Below are 23,150 nucleotides of genomic sequence, written 5' to 3' on the forward strand. Positions count from 1 at the left end.
GGCTTGAGGTGACTGCCAAAGAAAGTGGGGTGAACACCCATAGACCTAGGGAGACGAAGAAAAAGTGAGACAGGGTTAATGACTTTGGAAATGGGGATGAGACTGATGAACCTGGGGGTGAGCTTGACTCTGCCCCGAGTGTCAGATTCTTTATTGACAGCCAAACCATCTGACCCAGGACATACTTGGGAGCTTACAACCTCTATCTGTGGATTGCCACAGGACTTGCTGGCAAGCTCGCTCCCAGGCGCATAAGCGAACCAGAGACAAAACAGACAGAACAGCGCAATCCAGGTCTGTGGAGGGAAAAAGAAAGTGGGTGACTGGACAATATGGGAGGGAGAAAAATGAGGCATAGGGTAATGAGTTGTGCGTGATTATTATCCCAATGAGATGCTGTGATTTAGAGTCCCTTGAGTTCTTGATTTGGTCGTTCTTTTTGACTCAGGATGGAAACCAGATGAAGGGCTGACGGTGGCCCCAGAAGGCCACAAAACTCTTTCCAGAACCTGAATACAAATTGCGGATCCCTGTCAGACCACATCCTTGGGTTAACAATGGATCCTGGACACAGGCACAGGGCTCAGGTGTTCCAATGAAAGCTTTAATGAAGGTTATTGAAGGTTTCCAGGTGACTCCAAGTTCAACGAACAGAATATAGGCTATGAACCTCAAATAAGATCACTCCTTTTCTATACGGTAAGAGGCATGGCTATGCAAATTAGCATCATGTTCATACATATTAACCACTTCTAATGACTGAAAGAACGAGTCGCTACGCGTGTTTGAAGTTTTATGACGATGGTGGAAAACAGTGTTCGCTTTGTCCTTTACTGAACAATCAAAGTGATACAAAGCACACAGTTTTTCCCACAAAATCTGCGAGAACATAACTACGTCAGAAGCTTGCACCACTTCTAGCGCTCTGAAAGATTTCCTATCTCTATTGCTAATGCATGTCTGCAATTCTAACTTCCTAAACAATGCAAGCTCAATGTATGACTAAATTCAACACTGCACAATCACTAAATGCAATAACTACAATAATCAATTGGCTTAAATCTAAATTTAAGTAACAATATGGAAAATGGCACTAACAGGACCTCAAGGTGGAGGTCAAGCAGCAAACAGCTGCCCTCCGGAGGAATGCCGGCCAGACAGGTGTGGGTCAGGGAGAGGGGCACCTGATGGAGCAGCAGGTGGCCGCAGGCATGGGCAGCACCTCTGTGGGGGGGACTGTCACCGCCACCCATGCTGACTCTGAGAGCCTGGAGGGTAAGTGGCAACTCCATTTCTTATGCAATTTCCACCTGCTTTGCCACAGATCTAAACACAACAAATACACAGAATCAGCCATTTAAATAAACCAATATGTTTAATGTTTAACAGAAATTGATCCGTCAGCCTTGCTGCAGACGTGCAGCACCCCTGCCGGCTCCTGAGCCCCAGCCCCAGCACCAGCACCAGGCTGACCAGCGGCGGACAGTCCTCCTGCCCACACAGATCCAGTGGGAGGGTCCTCACACAGGCAGTCCTGCAGTCGCAGGAGGACATTATTAAGGGAATAACTGGGATCAGTGAATGGCTTGACCGCCTGATAAATGTTCTGGAACGTTTAGTGGACAAAATAAGTTAATCTGGCTTCATGAGTTGTGTAATCGCTGAAGAGAAAATGGCACTCTCAAAAAATAAATAGCAAAATGCTGTGAGCAAACAGGCCTCCCATGGACAATAGCATTACCACTCGTGTCGACATGTATGCCCGTGCATAAACATGAACAACACAACTTGAGTCCATTTGAGATTTTGTTCAGTAGACCCCCTAGCTCTGAGGTCTGACCGCCCCACTTAGACCACCTCCTCCTACAGCACTGTGTGAAGACTAAATGATCCAAAACTGTAAAGAGTTATCGCATATTCTCTAAAGTTTCTGCTCAGGTGTCCAACCAAATCCTGTTGACACACCTCTCCACAACATTAAACCTGGTGACTGGATCATGGTGAAGGAGCACAGGAGAAAACACTGAAAACAGGGCACTTGTCTGGTTCTCGTAATGACCCACACGGCAGTGAAGGTGGCTGAAAGTGTGAAGTGGATTCACACCAGCCATGGCAAGCTGATTTCTGAACCCACAGATGACTTCAATCCTGCTGTGCATCATCCACTGTCATAAAGGGAGGAGACCTGTAGGAATTGACTTAATAGATAGGTCACAGGTCAGAGGAAGTATCTCAGGAAGTATTTTATGAGTTCCTGTGGCCACCCTGACCTCACGGCACAAAAGGGCAATCGAACAGGATGAAGGGGGGAGTTGAGAAGCAAATATTTAACAGGTGTTATTTCCTATACCCTATAGTCATTGCTTTGATGTGGATATCATCTGCCCCTTTGTTGTTGAATGGTATAAAAGTTTGGGTCATTGTACAGGTCAGCAGAGAACACTCAGCAGTCTTCTCTCCATGCTGCATGCATTAAAGAGACTTGATTCATCACACCGAGTCTGTAATTCTTCAGAGAATTAGCAACTCTCAACGATCTACAAGGAGAATTTCCCTTACAGACCTCACTCACTGCACACACAAAGCGATGCTGCATTGACTCAGCATGAGATGTGAGTGTGAGCTTAGCACCGCTCAGTGCTCGCACCGGTGAATACAGTGTGGACACACGCTGGACACATTCCGAAATACACACCACATGACTCTTTTCTGCGATGGGATTAAGGTTGAGAATTGAGAACTCTGAGTTCAAGAAGCAAAACATTTTAAATTGCTGAGTTTCAATCTTACACCCCCAATATATACTGGCTTGTACAGAAAAGGGGAACCCGAACCTGACGACACAGAAGAGTGCCCGAGGACACAGAAGAGTGCCATGGCAGAAGTTAAGTGTATTCTTCTTCATAACTGCCATTCTGACACCTATGATATAGTGGTACCAGAATGGCAGTTATGAAGAACGATACACATACACACAGCATGTCTGACAACTTCAATGCTTCCTGGCCCCCTTCTTGGTTACAATAACTTGTGGTTCCAATACATAAACTACACTGTACGAATGACAACATCTTCCTCCTGTCTAGTATGCCAGGGTTACACAGAAAAACTGTCTGTTGTGTCATTCCCAGATAATGGCACTTGTAGGTCAGACGGATCACAGAATAAAACAGTTTGCCTCTCTGTACATGCCTATTACTGTCTGCAAAGGTTTTCATACCCCAATGAGTAGTGCCTGCCCCTGTGACAATTGTGTTCTTCAGTTCTTCACTGAAGGAGCATATAAGGGGTGATACGTCTTCTACACCAAAATAAGTTCAGTTGGCTATGTCCAGCTCTTCGACAACCATATGCACTCCAAATCAGTTTTTGAGGCTATTCATTTGGGGATGAAAAGGTTTGGAGTGGAGATGAATAGCTCAAAGCATAAAAAAATCAGCGACTTTTCAAAGTACACACTGATTTTGAAAAAAGAAGTGTGTGTGTGTGTGTATGCATATGTATGTATGTGTGTGTGTGTGTGTGTGTGTATATATATATATATATATATATATATATATATATATATATATATATATATATATATATATACATAGTTCTGTCAACTATTACTGGTAAATGAATTTTATAAAAAAAATAGAGCAAAAAGTGTTTACGGTATGCAGAGAGTTAGATACCTACCTACCTAGGTTACCTTCTACCTCCAAAGATCAGAATAGAGTTAAAGAAAGTTAAAAGAAATTACTTAAGATGTCATTTGCTGTGAAATGACCTTTCTCTGCTGCTGATGATTTAGGTTGAGGCATGGTGATCATCCTTCATAAGCAAAATGAGAGAATGATCTGTAATGGTGCAATTCAAAGTAAGCAAATACTGCATCACATAGGATCAGAGAGAGAAGATGGCTTGTTATTCCCATCACAATCTTAAGTCACGATCCCTGCCTCATGTTCCATGTCTTGTCTTCCTGTCTTACTTTGTAGTTAGTGTCCTGTCTTCCTGTGCTCCTTCTGTGATTACCTCCTGTGTCTCACCTGCGTTGATTGCACCACCTGTGTCTCGTTTCCACAGTGTATTTAACCCCTTTGTTTCCCTTTGCTCGTGTCGGACCATTGTTTGTTGTTGTCAGTCAGTCTCAGATTTTCATGGACACGCTTTCTCGGAGCTTTGTCGTTCATTCTTCCCCCATGCTCCAGTGTAAGTTTTGGTTTATTTTGCTACTTTGTATTTGCTCCTCAGTTGGAACTTTCAATCCTTTGTTGTACTTTGTTTTTTTGATTATTAAATACCCCTTTGTGCTGCATTTGGGTCTCATTCCTCGCCTTCGTAAATGTGACAGAATGGTCTGACCAGAAAAGACCTAGCGGATGAGTACCTCCCCACGCATGGTGAATCTCCTGAAATATTTTTTCTTATGGCCAAGAAGTTGGCTCAGCGCAAGTCACCGGCGGAGGACTATATGGGCACCCGGCTGGCACAGGGGGTCCTTACTCGATGCAGTGAGCCCTCGCGGCCCATCCTGGACTACCAGGAGCTCCCGGCCTACGAGCACCGAGCCGGTTGGACACCCTCCCACTGAACTGCAGCCACGCCCAGTTCCCTCTCCAGCCAAGCTGCAGCCACTTTAGGACGCCACTCATGTTCCGGCTTCGAAGGGTGCAGCACCTAGGTCTGTGGTGGAGACCGTGGCATGAAGGAGGGGGCGAGGACGCTGACCCTTGAGCTTGGGGCTCCTGATCTCCAACCTGTTCTGATGCAGAGGGTCCTGGCAGGCGCCACTCCTGTCCTGGTGGCTGCTGCTCCTGTTTCGCCAAGGGAGCAAGCCCTTTGGGGGAGGGGTTACTGTCACGACCCCTGCCTCATGTTCCATGTCTTGTCTTGTCTCATTTTGTAGTTGGTGTCCTCTCTTCCTTTGCTCCTTCTTGTGATTACCTCATGTCTCACCTGCATTGATTGCACCACCTGTGTCGTTTCCCCAGTGTATTTAACCTCTATTTCCCTTTGCCTGTCGGACCATTGTTTGTGGTTCATGTAGTCGTCAGTCTCAGATTTTCATGGACACTTTCTCGGATCTTTTCGTTCATTCTTCCCCCATGGTCCAGTGCAAGTTTTGGTTTATTTTGCTTCTCAGTTGGTACTTTGAATCCTTTATTGTACTTTTGCTTTTTGATTATTAAATACCCCTTTGTACGGAATACTCCTTGCCTCCGTCTGCATTTGGGTCTCCTTCCTCGCCCTCGTAACATGACGTATGAATTTAGGGTTCTTTTTCAAGTTGAGGGTTATAGCATGCATATGCTAAGATCACTCCCTCTACTCATTTTCTGAGACCTTCTGTAAAAAGCTGGCTGCAGTCCTCTAATCAATGTACCGTCAGCTGAGCACCATATAATGGCTTTCATTAGTGCTTTGGACCTATGATGTGCTGCATATAGTGTTTGTTGCTGACTTCTAACAGTAAGAAAGTGGGCAAATTAAAGGCCTGCAATCTAACGAAATGATTCCGACAAGGAGCCATACAAACATGTCAAACATCCGCCGAAAGGTTTTATAGGCAGCTGCGTTAATGGAGACTTAACATTCAAATCAAACTAAGTCTAAATTGTTTCACCAGGATGGCCAACTGATGAGTGTAGAGGAAAATTCTGAGGTGGGCATACAGTGCAATATTTTCACACAAAGGTTTCTGGTCATCTGTGCAATGTAATCCCATTTGCAGCTCTGCAGGGAACGAGACAGGCTTCACCTTTGACAGCCTTAATTTAATTTTGTCAAATGTGTTTCTTCATCCCACCAAAACAAGACCAGGTACTCATCTCACCCCTGCTTGTATTCGTCATGTTTGAATCTGTGAAAAAGAATGGAAGCCAGAAGGGGAATGACAGGAGTAGAAGAGGGTGGTGGTTGAAGGAGGCAGGGGGACTGACCAAATCAAGCCGCCCCAAGTGGGCCTGTCTGTGAGCAATCGTTTTATCATCCCTGGCATCTACAATATAGTGCCAGTCTCGGTTTATTTTCTTCTCCTCATTCTCTCACAGTTTCAGTTTCTCTTTCCTCTGCTGGTGCCTGTTTTACTGACTCCCTCACCAGCTGGGGTTGTATATCAATGAATCAGTCTCTATTAAGCTCTCCTATGTAGCACAAAGCTATAAGTGAAGAATAGCCACAGTGCCTCTGGTAAAGCACTCGCCTCTCAGGTGGGATCGGAATGAGCTCATCTTGAGAACTGCAGCTCAGACTTAAAATTATTACTACACTACTTACTGCCTTTCTATGAGTGCACCAGATACGCGCATTGGCTGACCCCAATTTATAAAGCTGTTTAATGCTTGATTCAACCTTATTTATGTGCTTTATTACAGAGAACAAGCAGCCGCTATGCCTTAAGTTCTTGTACTACTCTTGTTTTATCTGTTCCTCCGGTAAGAACTGAATTAACCTTCTTGTCGTGTTCCGGTAAAATCTGACCAATTTACACTTAAAACATCCACAAATATTGTGTTTTTATACCTGATTGCTTCAAGGCCTTATGAATTCCTCCACACTATGCACTTGCTCACTGAGATACAGCCACTTACACTCTACCGCTGTCAAACACACACACACACACACACACACACACACACACACACATAACCCTAACCTCATTCCACCATGCTCACTGAGATACAGCCACTTACACACTAAACAGCTATCAAACACACACACACTTCAGGTGCAAGTCTTTCTCTTGTGCTGATCCTCCCACTTGACCCAACTTCTTGATGAAACAATGTATTGTATCTTTACACAGACCAAACAGGTGTTTGTTACGGAAACCCCACTCTTTCCTGCGCTTGACCACACCTGCCAGACTAATCAAACTATCATCTTCACACAGACACGATACATATAGCTTGATGTTTGCCTTGCATTCCTTTTACTCTGAGCACAATGAGTAGGCGACTGACAAGGCGCTTTTGGTCCAGGTTTTTGTACATGATGAAGAGGGCACTGAAATTCAACCAGACATAGAGGAGGATGTCCACTCTAACCTGAGTGTCACATGCCACTCTTGTGCATGAATTTACAGGCGCATACACACACACGCACATACATATGTATGTGCGTGTGTGCGTGAAGTATACTTCATCTTGAGTTTGGTCTTTAGATACTTAGTTATGTGTCATTTTGTAATGCAGTTATTACTTCCCCGATTCCATGTTAAACATAAATTTGAGACACTGTTCACAGTTTAAAAATGTTAAATAAAAATTTGGTGATAAGTGCTTTTTGTGCTGATTTAAGAGCAGTCAAAACACACCGGTCAAATTTGAACGGGAACACTGCAGTAGGCAATGAGGGGTGAACACCACACAAAGGTTTGCCCCTCGGCACGGAATACACTACAGACTGAACTGAAACTCCCTGAATTTATTCCACTTTGAGCCTTCTGTTCTATCCTGAGGAACAGACAGCGTAAGACCATTGAGCAGTGCCTGTATTTTTAAAACCTTAAATTGTTGTTTTATTCACAGCTAGGGTGGCTAAAGGAAAATGGATGTGAGAACAAGGACAAAAAAATAAAGTAAAAGGAGATGGTTTAGAGCAGGGGTGTCAAACTGATCCAGTAAAAGGCTGTGTGGCTGCAGGCTTTCATTCCAACTGAGCAAAAGCAAGCTTACTTAATTTAAGTAGAATCAGGGGCCTCATGTATGAGCGTGGTTTACGCAAGAAAACCTTGCATACGCCAGGATCGGCGCTCACGTTCAGATGTATCAACGCGAAAAGTTTGTTGATTCTTGCACTGTTTCACGCCAACCCCGAAGGTGCCCTAGAAGTTGGCGGAAAGCCAATTCTTGTGTTGACTGCACTTTGGTCTGTTGGCGACACCCTGTGGTGGTGTATGGGAACTGATATTACTTGACAACTGCACATGCATTTGGCACAAATAAGCCATCAACACAAACCCAAACACCTGTTGGCATGACTTAAGCAGCTATAAAAGAGCCTTCACGATTGTGCTGAATGTGCAACTTTCAACAATGGCAGCACTTGTGCTGTTAGGGGATGTGGCAAATGGTGCAATAAAACAGGAGTGGGAGGACTTGCTCAACAATTCTGATGAGCCGGTTCTGGCTACTGTGGGCTATCCTGCTGCAAATTTGTAAGGAGCTGTGACCTGCGCTCCAGCGCAGAACCGCCAGGAGCCGAGCTGTGCCAGTGCCAATACTCATGCTGAGCACGATTTGCTTCTTGGCCACTGGCTCCTTCCAGTGGGAGATGGCAGACCGTTCCGGGGTGAGCCAGTCGACCCTCAGCCACCACCAAGGGCCATGATCGTGGACCTGATCATCTGCCTCTCCCGCAGGTACATTTAATTCTCTTACGACAACAACACCAGGAAAGACACAGAAACTGTATGGCTTTTAAGAAACAGGATGCTTCCCTTTTTATTACAGTGGAAAGACAATATGAACACAGGAATATACAAAACAACCTTACCCAGGTAAGTATGGAAAATAACAAACCAAACTAAAATAAAAATTTTCTTTTTCAGCTGCTTGAGTCTATTTTTATTGCTTGTGCAGTTCACTTTACTGGATGTGCACCTTTCAGGTAGAGATATGTCGTGCTACCCTACTGTGTGTGAATATATGTAAAAGTGAAAAAAAAAAAGAATTAAATTCCGCAGTCGTTGATCTAATGATCCTCTAGGCTCCGGCTCGCCATCAACATCACTGTGGCTCCCACATCCAGACAGGTCCAGTCCAAGTCCAAGGGTCTCTCAAGAAACCTGACCTACGATAAGTAGGATCAGAACACATACTTTCATTTTCTCAGATCTGAAAGCATGAATTATTGAACATAAATCACTTAAAGTTTATGTTGAGTATGTATCTATAGAGAATATTTGCTTAAACTGAACTATTGCAATATAACATCACAATTGCTTAATCGCAAAAAATAATTAACTCAAAGTATCATGTTATAATATCAAAAAAATCATTTTTTCCCTAACAGTATTATAATTGTTATGTTCTTCACATACCATTTAACATAACATAGCATTTAACATATTAATTAACACAAATAATCAAAATATAAAACCTTGTTTTTGCAATGTTCACAGTGGGTAAACATGACTTAATGTGCTTAAAATGCACAAATAAAGCACCAGACACACGCACAGCACACCACAACTCAATACAAAAACCCAACAAAAGTGCAAATAATCTGTCTCATAGGGACCTTTAAAATATTCTATCAGTGCTTAATGCATCAGTGTGCATGTGTGTGTGTTAGCCTAGCAATGCTACCTCGTACTGGAACTAGCATTTCGTCATTACCATCCGTGCTAGCGGGTAGTTCGTGAAATTAGCAGTTATGTTGAATTAGCGGTTTAGCATTTAGCCTTTAGCATGACAGGATGGCTGCATCCCGATGCGATTCTCCTTCCGAGCGAGTCCTCCAGCTGCATTCCTGCAGGTCCAGTCGTCCGGGGGGATTCCACTGTAGGTATCTTCCCGAGTTTTTTTTTTTTTACCAGTTTTCAGAGTTTAATCTACTTTCTTGCATTTACCGTCCTGATATGAGGGTCGTGTCTTCAGAGTGCTTGCTCTCTCTTCCAGAGACTTAGGCGGAAGTGAATCTGGGCCAGCAGGATCACAGGGCATGTCTGTTCTCATCATGAATTTACTGTTTTTAACCAAACAAATATTTTTAATACAAACTATTTTAAATGCAGATTTTTTTTACCCGAACATTGCAGTTTGTTACCGCCCCTGTGCATGGGAACTGCTGCCTTATTACAGGTTTGAAGGGTGAGTTCAGATAAGTCTGTTCAGCTTCCAGTAAGTCAAGTCAATTTCATTTATATAGCGCCAAATCACAACAAAAGTTTTCTCATGACACTTTACAGGTAGAACAGGTCTAGTACCACACTCCTTCAATGAATTTTCACCCAACAATTCTCCATGAGCAAGCACATCCTACAACAGTGGTGATGAAAACCTTCCTTTTAACAGGCAGGAGCGTCGAACAGACCCAATACCACGACCAATAAGACTTCAGTAAGAGCCGTGCTCAGGCCTTGGAATAGGGACTGGACAATGGACACCAGCGGGCTACCAAGGTGTGTGTACTGCAGTCGTTCAGGCCTCTCGCTTTCTCTCGTTGAATGCCGTACAGTACTTGTACTATCATCAGTGGCTCCTGAACGGTTATCAATCTCACTTTCAACAGGGATATCCTTTTCAGCTGGATCATCTCCAGCGTATCCAGGGACCTTAGTAGGTAAGTATTCTCTCAATGGTTCTGTAGTCTTGGTTTCTCTTTCAGGTACAGTGCGAGGAATAGCAGTGGGTGGAACATCAGGTAGGTTTCCCACTTCTGCGCTTCTCACATCACCACATCAGGTTGTCAGGTAAATGATTGTCACCAACTGAAGCATTGACAGGTAAGTATTATTTGGACAGCCTACTCCCCTTGTCCTTTGGAGAAGGGGGCTCAGGATGAATTCTTGACCGAGGAATCTCATAGACAGTTGTGAATCTTGTAATTTCTTGGTTAGGCTGCTCTCTGAACCATTGTGGGAAAACATCCTCAGGATCACACTCAATGCTTTCATCCTCCCACTGTTCAACAGATTTCTGTGTCTGTGACCTGTGTGGCTTTGGCAAATCTGGCTTTGCAACACTCAGTGGAAGAGAACCACAGGGAAGGAGGAGGTCTCTGTGCGGGGTCCGCAGAGGGCCTTCCTTGTTCTCTGTTCTGACGGTGTAGACTGGAAGATCCCCAGCTTGCTTAAGCACCACATACACATCCGTCTCCCACTTGTTTGCCACGTAGGCACACAGCTCTCTCCAAAACCCTGTGTGGCGTCACACACGAGTGGGGGGGTACACTTGTTAAAATATAATAGTGACCAAAGCCGGACAACGCCACCTTAGGAATTTCGCCCAAGGAAATAGTTAACGTACCAACCAAAAGGCACTCACAGGTTCATTTGATAATTGGCAGGAGACGTGGTTCCATTACAAAAACATTAATTTTATTGTAAAACAGGCCAGCAGATTAAAAAGACAACAAGAAGAATAAATCTAAACAGGTCTGGAGCTTACCAGTGGAGGTGACGAGGGAGGTGAGGGATCCCAATGACGAAGACACCCTGATCAATCGTGATATATTTAAAACACACACACACACACTATGAAAGCAAAACAGGGGATGCACAGCACACAAAAGAGGAAGAAACGACACCAGGACACCAGGACCGTGAGCTTCCAGTACCTGAAACGAAATGACAAGGAATAATTATAATTTAACTCCAAAACTAAACAAAAACAGAACCAAACTCAAACCACAATTTACAAATCAACTAAATTCAAGAAACAAGATTTAACTGTTAAACACAAATTAGCAAGGAAAAATCATACAACCCAAAATAATTAACCAGAAAGTTAAACAGAAACTGGAGTTCATTTCTCCATTGCTAGACCAGGGAGCTAAAACATAGCCGTCCCGCAGCTTGCTGCACCCAGAAGCTCAGGCGGAGGAATGGGAAACAATGCAGATCCAAACCTTCAGAACACCATGAAGTACAGTTCAGTGGCGCCACACGGTGGACATCAAGATCTGGCAGACTCTGGTTAAACAAGGTGAATTACTGAAACAATCTCCAGTTCAACACACAGTGGATTCCAATTCGTTAACACAGAAGTAGAGCACTCCAGTAAACACAAAACAAATAAACAAGCAAAAATGTGTAGATGGCCAGTAGGTCGCAGAACAGGCTAGTAGCAGGGCGGGCTAATAGCAGAGCAGGAGCCTGTAACAAAGCAGGATAGTCTGCAGCAAAACAGCCAGAAGCAAAGCAGGGTAGTCTGTAGCAAACAGCGGCCAGAGCAAAGCAGGAGCGTCTAGCAAAGCAGGATAGTCTGGCAAAACAGCGCCCGGTAGCAAAGCAGCAGCTAGTTCTTCCTTAGTGTCACGGCTCACCAGCTGTGCCTAACTAAACACATGTTAATATTAATGATCTAATATAAACAAGCAACTTAACGGTGAAGCAGAGAAACAGGCAATGCATGGGAGTTACATACCAATCAGATATAGATCGCACGCATGCAGAGCACAGGGCTTCACAGCTAGTATGCTGTGGCAAACAGCCTCTGCACGTCAGATGGGGGGGGGGGGGGGGATTTCCCACTAGCGGCGATTAAGGGACCGTGTCCCAAAAGCCAGACACCTACAATTAAACACGTGAATATGAAAAACATGCATGATCAGCATGCAACATGAGCTATCGGGAGCTACTGCTACATACCAGCACAGATGGTGGCTAGAAGGCAGACGTGAGGCGATCAGAGGCGGAAGCGAGGTGACCAGGAAGTGGGAGGACCCCGGACCCCAAGAGCAAGAGATTGACCAGGTAGATCCTGCCCCTATTTATAGAGCAGCGCCACACACTGGTTGGCTAATGATGTTACAAGCCAAGTCAGGCATCACCAACCAGTCTCACTGCTAGGATGGGACCTCTCATCCTGCCACACCTGTCACCAGCCTCTAATCTGGAAGCAGTGACATGTCTATTGAATCTTGCCTTGTTCTTCGCTGCCATCTTTGCTGCATTTTCTGTGGCTATCTTATAATTCTCTTTCAGATGAGACTTGAGTCTTTGAACGTACTGTGAGTGGGACTTGTATTCACCATTCTTCAAGGGTAGCCCAAATGCAAGATCAACAGGTAGTCTCGGTTGACGACCAAACGTGAGTTCATATGGGCTGAACCCCGTTACATCACTCTTCGTGCAGTTGTACGTGTGTACCAGAGGTTTTACGAAGTTTCGCCACTGTGATTTGTCTTTGTTTTCAAGTGTTCCCGACAAACTCAGTAACAGTTCTTTGATTATCCGCGACTCAAAGTCAGGTCCTTGGTCGCTATGTAACCACTCTGGGATTCCATAACGGACAATGAAGTTGTCCCAAAGGCACCTGGCAACTGTCTGAGCCTTCTGATTTGGTGTCGGGATGGCGGTGGCATACTTTGTAAAATGATCCGTGATCACCAAAATGTCCTTTGTATTTCTTCTGTCAGGCTCTACAGACAAGAAGACCATACAGACAAGTTCTACTGGCCTGGTGGACTTTATGTTCACTAGCTGTGCTGCTCTTTCTACCTGCGCTTTCCTGCGGATGCACCGATTACAGGTCTTTGCTTTTCTCTCTACATCAGCCGCCATCTTTGGTCAGAAAAATCTGGTACGCACTAAGTCCAAAGTACTTTCGATGCCTAGGTGTCCCATAGCGTTGTGAAGACTCTGCAGAACACCAGTCCGGAGCTCCTCGGGTAAGACAAGTTGAAATGTGTCTCTGCCATTTTCCTGTGGGTCTCATCACCAAGGGCGACGAGACTCACTACAGGAAGGTCAATCTTCTGACCATGTGGTGCAAAAACAACAATCTCCTGCTGAGCGTCAGCAAGACCAAGGAGATTGTTGTCGACTTCTGGAGAGGCCACACCCAACACCCCCCCCCCCCGACCATTGATGGTGCTGCTGTGGAGAGAGTGAGCAGCACCAAATTCCTGGGGGTGCACATCAGTGAGGTCCTCTCCTGGACAACCAACACCACATCACTGGTGAAGAAAGCCCAGCGGCACCTCTACTTTCTGCGCAAACTCAAACGGGCAATTGCTCCGCCACCCATCATGAGCACATTCTACCGAGGCACCATTGAAAGCATCCTTTCCAGTTGCATCACTGTATGGGGCGGGAGCTGCACTGACTACAACAGGAAAGCCCTGCAACGCATAGTGAACACGGCTGGAAGGATCATTGGTGCCCCACTCCCCTCCCTGCAAAACATATACACCACCCGCCTCACCCGCAAAGCAATCACAATCGCGAACGATTCAAGCCACCCCGCACACAACCTGTTCAGCCTCTTGCCCTCTGGGAGGAGGTATAGGAGCCTCCATTCTCACACCTCCAGACTCACCAACAGCTTTATCCACCAGGCTGTTAGGCTGCTGAACTCTCTCCCCTCCCTACCCTCAGCTACATCCACCGGGCTGTCAGGAAGCTAACCCCCCCATCACACCGCCCACAGAATGAAGGACTGTCTTTTTGCATTAACCCCCCCCCCGTCACAACCCCCATGGAACGAAAGACTGTTTCTTGCACTATAACCCCCCCCCCCCAGGAGGAACTGTCTTTTGCACTAGAATCCCCCCCCCCCCGTCAGACATCCCCACAGGATGAAGGACTTTTTGCACTACCATGCCACCTGCATATTTATACCAACAAATAACTTCTGCTGCTATCACTGACTCCTTTTTACACTATGTAATTGTTTATATCTTTTTATTGGATCAGTAAATGTCTTCAAACACTATGCAATTTATCTGTTTTTAGCTGTCTATATGTCTGTCCTTATTTGTGGTGCTTGTGCCCTTTATTCAGGGCTGGACTCGGACCAAAAAATGGCCCTGGCATTTTTGATCCCTGGCAGCCCACCATGGTTATTTACACGATATGTGTAAGCACACGCCATACCGGAGGATGTATGCGCACATTTTGAAGTTTCAAAAATTAAAAATAAAGTGCAGTATTCTACATGGAAGAGAGTAACCATGTTAAAAGAGTGATACTCTTTCACTACTCACAGAGACCTTCTTCTTCCACTACACGTTCCAACACCTGACGTCTCTTCTTAACCTGCTCACGGTGTCCTGTCAGCTGTCTTCCCTCAAGGAGGTGGCCAATGCTTGCTCAGGAGCAGTTTAAAAAATATGCCTCAGCACACTGTCTACGTGCCATGCCTCTCTCATGCTCCTCTACTCTTTGGTGCACATGCCTCCAGTCTGTCATGCCTCTAATGAAGACACTTTGATCATTGGGCTTGCTAAAAGCAAGGCAAACAAAACAAAACAAAGCATGACGTTGACCACAATAAGTCAGCCATTTCCATGTCATGCCGTCCGTTCTAACGAAGAGCCTCTGGACGACAGGGTTATGGAATCTTGTTGAGGATGAAACTTAAAAAAATCATTCCTCTGTGTGGAAGAAGGGCGACTAAAATAGTCTACAACTGTCTGATCTGACTCCTCCACTTCCATTTCAACAGCATGGCTTGACTAAACACAGAGAAAGAGAGAGGCAGGGATGTTAGTGTCACTAGTGTTTCCTCTCTGTTTACCAATGATTAATCATCCATTTTCAGCAAATCAATATTCCACTAATATTATGTGATAATAAAAACTGTAAGCTGCAACACCTGCAAACTCAAACTATAACTTTATGGCAAGCTTAAATAACACTGGAAGTTGGACACCAAATCTACTCAAAGTATGATTTGACAACAAAGGCTATAAAGGCAGTACACACACACACACACACACACACACAAGGTAGAACAAGGTTGTGCACAAACCCTATAAGCTGCTATTATATGTATGTTTTAAGTCTGACTGAATAAAATTAGTAATGTATAATTATTTCCTAGGTTGAGCATTTGGATATAAGCCTACAATATCCCCAACGAGAGCTGAGAGATTTCATTGGACTAGCCCAATTTCCTTCAAGAAAATCAACCAATTGGCCGCGTTTCGCGTCTCCGATACCGTTACGCTCGATTAAAAACTATACACTTTAAAAAAAAAAAATTGACAGTTATGGGCCGGCCCAAAGATGGGCATCGGCCCACCGGGCATTGCCCGGTATGCCAGATGGCCAGTCCAGCTTTGATCCTTGTCACCTTCACCACCCTTTGACCTCCCTTAGTGTCTATCCTCTCCTTTATCTCCTCCTCCCCCACCTCCATTGGAACCCCTGTCATCACCCCTCTACACCTCCCTCCTGCTGTCCTCTTCACCCCCACCTGCACGACCCTCTCCACTGTGCACCCCACTATCTTCCTTCCATGCCCTCCTTGTACTGCTTTCTCCACCTGCCCCAGGTTCATGCAACCCACCAGTAAGTTCCCATCCCCCAGAACCTGTGCAAATTTAATCTCCCCTAGCCAACCATTCAGTGCCCCAGTCAATCCGAACGGATTCTTCTTGCTCACAACACCCGCCTCAACAAACCTCACCACTACATTCAAGCACTCATCCTCCCTACCTCCTCTCCCCTCATCCTCACTTTGCGTATCCTCCAATGATTCGCTCTCACTTTGTCTTCTTCCTCTTGTGCTCTCCCTGTCCCCGTCCTACCCGTCTATCGCTCCTCAGCTCCCTTCCACCTGTGCTTCCCTCAGCCCTATTCTGAACCAGGCTCTCCACATACCCACCCCCCTCCTTTCCTACCTCCACTTATACTCCTTTGCTTAGTCATGTCCCTATATCTCCTACGCTCTTCTGGCCCTACCAACAAACAAAAGAAAGTAAGAGAAAGGAAACGGGGGAGCCGGTCGGTGCCCCAAAAACTACTTACCCTAACAAACTCCCTCACTAGCTAATACCTATAACTAAAACCCACTACTAACAACCTACCACTAACAATACTAACACTGCCCTACCCCCGCAGAAGTGGGATCCACAATAGTACAGAAGTGGACGGCCTTGAGCCACCAGCTAGCCCAATCAGCCCTCGGGTGCTCTTCCTCCCGTAGAGTCCACCGTGACGTTGTGATGATCTTCTTCTCTGGTATTCCTGGCACAAGACAAGGGGAACACAGACGATTTAACCACATGGTGGGAAATAGGGCACAGCTGGAAACACTTAGGACAATCAGACTTGAGACAAATGAGGAAGGGCAAGTGACCTGAAACAAGAGGAGAGTTATTTATCAAAATAAAACAGGAAATAACAGGACAAAACAAACCCAGGACAAAACAACCTCAACACGGTGTGACAGTAGTTAGCTGTTGGAGATGCTCAATGACTTGGAGCAGCAAAGGACTCGGGTTGATTCGCCATTGCTGCTTGGCTGCTGATGGCTCTTTTCAGGCTCTCAGACTCTGCTGGGTCCATTGTAGCCAGAGTATTCTGTCATGCTTCTAGCAAGGAGAGGTCTGGACCAGATGCAGAGTTCAAAGGGATAACAATGTTTTTTGAGGCAGGAAACAACAAAAAAATCACTATAAAGGATATCACTGGATAAATATAAAAAACCACCGCAAGGGTAAATTCATAAATAAGAGGAGAAAAAATTAATGGAGACAAAAACCGAAAGTGACCAGGAGTCAAACTCAAACAGGCAACATAGTAAAAACAGAAAAACACCCAAGAGAGGAAGCTCACACAAAGGGTTAAAATTAATATTATGGCAAGAACCAATCGACGAAGTAAACTATTCAGAGGAGACTGCGCGAATCAGGCCTTTATGTTTGAATAGCTGCTAAGAAACCACTAGTAAGGAAAAGCAACAAGCAGAAGAGAAAAATATGAGCCAAGAAACACAAGTAATGGACATTAGACCAATGGAAATCTCTGTTTTGGTCTAATGAGTCCAAATTTGATATCTTTGGTTCCACCCGCCGTTTATTTGTACAATGCAGATTTTGTAAAAAAAAATCCTTATTGTTTTATAAAATGTTTCAGGAAGACAAGTTAATCATTACTGCAATTGTGTTGATACAGTATGATACTTTTTGGGTTTTTTTTGTTGTTGTTGTTTTTTGGTGGTTTGTCCTATTTTAGGACCATCCTGCTATTCTTCTTGACAGTTTATGTTAATTGTGGATTGGATCATTGTGCAGGTAAAAATCCCATCCTTTATTTCTGCCCTGTGCACGATGCTTTGGAACTAATATTGCTTCAACATCCATTACCCATTGACTCTGGCATCAACCCTGGAGTTTATACTGAGCTTTCTTTGTGGATTGATTTAACTTGTTGTTTGTGTTCTTGCGCAAAAATAAATCCAATGTAGCAGTTAAAACAACATGGAGGTTACTGCAATGAATGGTGTTTTTTTTTTTTTTTTTTTACTTGGGGTTATGAACATAAATTGGATTGTGAATCAATGTCCAATGAAACAAAAGATGGTATCATTAATCAATGCTTGTAATCTGTCTCAGATGATCTCTCAACCAACCAAAGTCTTTACTAACAGTGTTGGCCATACTTCTGCCACTTGCATCGGCCTTATTTAAACAAATATTCTTCGGTGCTGCACTAAACCAGTTTCTTGATCTGTGGGTTTCAGTGACCATAATATTATCGCAATTACCAGAAAAACTAAAATTCCTAAATGCAACGTCTGTCACGATCCCTGTCTCGTGCTTCCTGTTTTATTTTGTAGTCATGTCCTGTCTTCCTGTCTTCCCTCCTGTGATTACCTCATGTGTCTCACCTGGGTGATTGCACCACCTGTGTCTTGTTTCCCCTCTTGTATTTAACCTGTGTGTTTCCTCAGTTACTTTATTGGGTCATTGTTGTTGTCGCTGTCGCTGTCATTTGCTGTCATTGTCGTCGTGCCCTGGTGTCCCCTCAATGTCAAGTCAAGCCTCCTGCCTCACGTCAAGCCTCCTACCTCACGCCACGTCTCCAGCCTCATGCCACGTCTCCGGCTTCACGCCCTCATTCCCCGTCTACAGTCGTCAGGTCTCAAGTTCCCCCATCTCAAGTTTCCTCGTCCCTGAATAAACCTCTTTTGTGCACCGCCCTCACTGTCTGCAATTGGGTCTCCATCATCCTCAATCCTCAAATCCCTGACAAGGTCAGTATTGTACATTAAAGGATGTTCAAGAAATTCATTCCTGAACGTATGTTGGTGATACTGATAAGACTGACGTGTTTGCTGCTGAGGAGACTGAGGCCGCCTTAAATATTTTTTATAGAAAGTTACATGAATATTGTTGATAAGCATGCCCCTATGAGGAAGTTTATTGTTAAGCGAGACCAGCTTCACGACTGAATGAGACTTTGAAGAGCATGTTTCTGACCAAACCATCTGATATAGCAAATTATTTTAATGATCTCTTCATACGGGTGGTCCGGGTTTGAGTCCCGGCTCGGGCACGGGATCTTTCTGTGTGGAGTTTGCATGTTCTCCCCATGCCTGCATGGGTTCTTTCTGGGTACTCCAGCTTCCTCCCACTGTCCAAAGACATGCAATCGGGGACTAGGCTGATTGAATACTCTAAATTGACCGTAGGTATGACTGTGAGTGTGAATGGTTGTTCGTCTCTCTATGTTGGCCCTGCGATGGACTGGTGACCTGTCCAGGCTGTACCCCGCCTCTCGCCCGTTGACACTGGGATAGGCTCCAGCCCCCCCCCCCCCCCCCCCCGCGACCCTTAATGTTTAGGAATAAGCGGAAGATGACAATGGATGGATGGGTCAGCAGGCTGCATGAGGATTTAGGAATTGGTGAACTTTGCTATGTCAAGCACAAATGTCTACTGTATGAAGATGGAGTCTGTGCCATTGCAATTCCACTTATTCATAATGCAATGTAGATCATGACAAAGGGCAGCAAGCTTCGTAATTTGTGTTATTGAAGTCCCCAGGTGAATGGTGAGGATGGTGAAGTGTGGTTGGTAGTGCAGTTCCAAATGGTGGCACAGCAGTGGTTGTGGCAAGTTGGTATGAAACGGAAAAGAAGACACTTTCGTGGCCCCCCAAAAACATTAAATTGGCAAAGGCACAAAGAGACAGAATCCAACCAAATGGCAAATGGACTTTGTAGAAGAGGTCTGCCTCCTTGTTACATGTGGTAAGATAAAAGTGCAACACACATGTACATTCAAATGTTTAATTTAAATTATGCTCATGACATATAACACATTTACTAACAAAATGCATCAATGTTGTTTAATTATTTTTAAAAAAGTGTTATTTTCCCTCTTTTTTCTGCCAGCTACCTTTGATGAGGCGAAAAGACTAGAAACGAAGTACAACTCAACAGTGTGTCCATCTTCTGCATTAGAATCTGAGGAGGAAGTGGAAGTCCAAGAGAATAGAAGATCAAGGTAAATGGAAAACTTGGAGTACGGTTATTTGTACCTATGTCCCCATGGAACGCATATTAATGTGTGTTGGTATTTTTAAAAATATGAATACATGACTTGAATCCATTGTGTGTATACATTGGTGTCTCAATTCGATACAGTAAACCACAAAGTTGAGCTGATACAGCGACTCCAGACTAATTACTGTTTTGCTATTGTTAGGGTGTTGACAAACTATTGGTGATATAGTAATTATCGACTTTGTGAATAAACCAAAGCCAGAAACATTTTTCTTCAATGTATGTTTCTTTCCACATACTAAAAGACCACCTGATGTGGGTGTCCCAGGTATTGACACAAAAGCATGGATATACATTTACTATGCACAGTTTCAACACATTTACAGTTTTATGCAATTCTGTACAATAGACCTGTGATAAAAATTGTTAAAAGTTGCACCTGTGTCATTGTGCCAATGAAAACCTAATACAACACAAGGCTTTTGCACAGTTGTGCTAATTGGATACTTTAAATTGACCGTAGGTATGAATGTGAGTGTGAATGTTTTTTTGTCTCTGTGTTGGCCCTGGGCTGCACGGTGGTGCAGTGGTTAGTACTGTGGCCTCATAGCAAGAAGGTTCCGGGTTCGAGTCCGGGCTCGGGCGCGGGATCTTTCTGTGTGGAGTTTGCATGTTCTCCCCGTGCCTGCGTGGGTTCTCTCCGGGTACTCCGCCTTCCTCCCACCGTCCAAAGACATGCAATTTGGGGACTAGGCTGATTATTCTCTAAATTGACCGTAGGTATGAATGTGAGTGTGAATGGTTGTTCGTCTCTGTATGTTGGCCCTGCGATGGACAGGTGACCTGTCCAGGGTGTACTGGATTCCACAGTGTACTCCGCCTCTCACCCGTAGATGCTGGGATAGGCTCCAGCCCCCCCGCGACCCTTACTAGTAAGGAATAAGTGGAAGATGACGATGGATGGACAATGTGTTGGCCCTGCGATGGACTGGCAACCTGTCCACCTGTCCAGGGTGTACCCCGCCTCTCGCCCGTAGCTCCAGCCCTTAAAAAGAATAAGCGAAAGACAATGGATGGATGGATCTCTTCAGGACAGCATGGTGGTGCAGTGTTTATCACTGTCACCTCACAGCAAGAAGGTTCCAGATTCAAGCCCCGGCTTGGGCATGGGATCTTTCTGTGTGGAGTTTGCATGTTCTCCCTGTGCCTGCATGGGTTTTCTCCGGGTCCTCCCTCAATAAGGCCAATTGCAATATGAGGTGGCAGAAATAGTGAAAATATTCAAAAACTCCTACAAAAAAACTCAGAGCCATTCTAATCTAGTGAGGAGGCCAAAAGTCAGTTTCTCAACTCACTTGACTTACCAGTGCTCCTACAACATCTGATGAAATATCTAAAGCCATATCCAAGCTTAGAGCTAACAAAACTCCTGGAGGACGATGGCTTCCAATCAGAGCATTACAGAACTTTCAAAGAGGAACTGATACCTATCCTTACAGCCTCTTTTAACTGGACCCTCGAGGGCCAATTACCCCTGTCCTGGAAAGAGGCAATAATTTTGTTAATCCCCAAATAAAGTAAAGCTACAGAATACTCAAACAACTTCAGACCAATATCAGTTCTTAATGTGGACTACAAGATCTATACATCTGTTATAGCACAAAGATATAGAACCCAGCCATGATTAAAGCATTCCACTGGAGCAATCCTGATCGTCCCAGTAGAAATGTCTGGAGGTGTTCAAAAATTATGACAGGAGCCCCCTCTCTATGTACTTGTAATCTGTTTTGGCCATGTGGGGTTCTCAGTTAACGTTTTGGTCACATGTCCTTGTTTTCATTTCAATCATTAGAACCACCTCAGCAGAGTTCACCTCCTTATCTAAGCTGCCTGATCCTCTGTGTTCTTGCTTCAGTCTTGATTTGTCTACCATGCACATTAATAAGAATCTCAGGTCCTTGTTTTATTTCAACAACAGTAATTTTCGTACCCATCTTAGAATGTCTTTGTTTTCTTACCTTTATTATTGCAAGTAAAAGGATTCTACCTTCACTCGGCTCTGTCTCTGCAACTAAGTTTCTGAGCCTCCCTAAGCCTAGGGGAAGGACTACTGACTTCCATGCAGGAGACCCCGATTCAATCCCCCTACAAACCAAACAAGAACCTGCGCCTTATCTACATTTACTCAATGTCCTGAGTGATCACCAAATTCATTTATAAGGTGCATCAATTGAGTAAAGTTTGTGTTAGGGCTGTCCAGATATATAAAAATGTCATCTGTAAATAAACTTATGTTCTTGTCCTTTGATATTAATTCCTTTTCCTATTTTCTCATGCTGTCTGAGTGCCTGTGCTAACGGATCAATATATAGAGCAAAAACGAGTGGGGATAAGCAACATCTGAGTTGGGTACCTTTTTCTAGCATTAATCTGTTAGGCTGCAATTAAATTTTAGTCTGGCTGCGGGTTTTGATAAATAGTTTTAATACAATAAATTGAGTCTTTGTTAAAACCAAATAATTGTAGTCCTAAATATAAGAAATTGCAATTGATGCTATCAAAGATGTTTTCTGCATCCAGACTTAAAAGGATTGCACTGTTTTTATCTGATAGTGTTGATTATATGGATAGTCCTTCTAATGCTAACTTGTGTTTGGCGCCCTACAATGAAACCGGTTTGGTCTTCATCGATTACGGTAGGTAATTCATTAGGGTTCCATCAGCATTGTGGTTGTATTGTATTTACTAAAACTTAACTTATCTAATTATGCAGAAATTAATTGCTTGAATGCTTGAGTAACCTGTAGTTGTTATTGTTAGTTAATTGTTGTTATTGTTTGTTGTTTACCCCCGTTTCTGTCTTTGTCTCAGCTTGTCTTTCTCCTTCCGGCCTGTTCATATCCCTGTCTGGCTGTCATTCTCTCTCCCTCCTTTCTCTCTTTTTATCTATGTCAGTCTCATTTTTCTGTCTTTTTTTCATTGTCTGTCTTTGTCTCTGCCCCTGCTTTCCTGATCTCTTTTCCCAAACCTGTCGAAGTAGATGGCCGTACCCATTTAGCCTGTGTTTGGTCAATATTCCTGCCTACCAAAAAGGTTTTTGTTGCTACTGTTGCAAGATGCACTTGCTCATAAAGAAATGTTGTGTGAAAATTAATTTAAAGAGTGAGGTATTAGACCTACTCTACTTGTAAAGTGTCATGAGATAAAGTTTGTTGTGATTTGGCACTGTACAAATAAAATTGACTGGACTTCACT

The 23,150-nt window shown here is 44.2% G+C and overlaps 2 long non-coding RNA genes across 3 annotated transcripts; one reads left to right on the forward strand and one right to left on the reverse strand.

The window, feature by feature from the left end:
* Nucleotides 1–8,673: 8,673 nt before the first annotated feature.
* Nucleotides 8,674–16,624, reverse strand: LOC147258440 (uncharacterized). The gene is made up of 3 exons (XR_015116959.1): nt 16,497–16,624; nt 11,103–11,271; nt 8,674–8,781 (listed from the first exon to the last, which is right to left on the reverse strand). It is a non-coding gene; the product is annotated as an uncharacterized LOC147258440 (long non-coding RNA).
* A 1,738-nt stretch (nt 16,625–18,362) lies between these two features.
* Nucleotides 18,363–22,140, forward strand: LOC147258441 (uncharacterized). Of its 2 annotated transcripts, XR_015116956.1 has the most exons (4): nt 18,363–18,641; nt 19,428–19,640; nt 19,785–19,896; nt 20,789–22,140. It is a non-coding gene; the product is annotated as an uncharacterized LOC147258441 (long non-coding RNA). The 2 variants fall into 2 exon arrangements; XR_015116957.1 differs by lacking the exon at nt 19,428–19,640.
* Nucleotides 22,141–23,150: the final 1,010 nt, after the last annotated feature.

The sequence above is a fragment of the Aulostomus chinensis genome, chromosome 7 (assembly GCF_037954235.1).
Source record: "Aulostomus chinensis isolate RoL2024-O1b breed Wild chromosome 7, RoL_Achi_v1.0, whole genome shotgun sequence".
Lineage (NCBI taxonomy): Eukaryota > Metazoa > Chordata > Actinopteri > Syngnathiformes > Aulostomidae > Aulostomus > Aulostomus chinensis.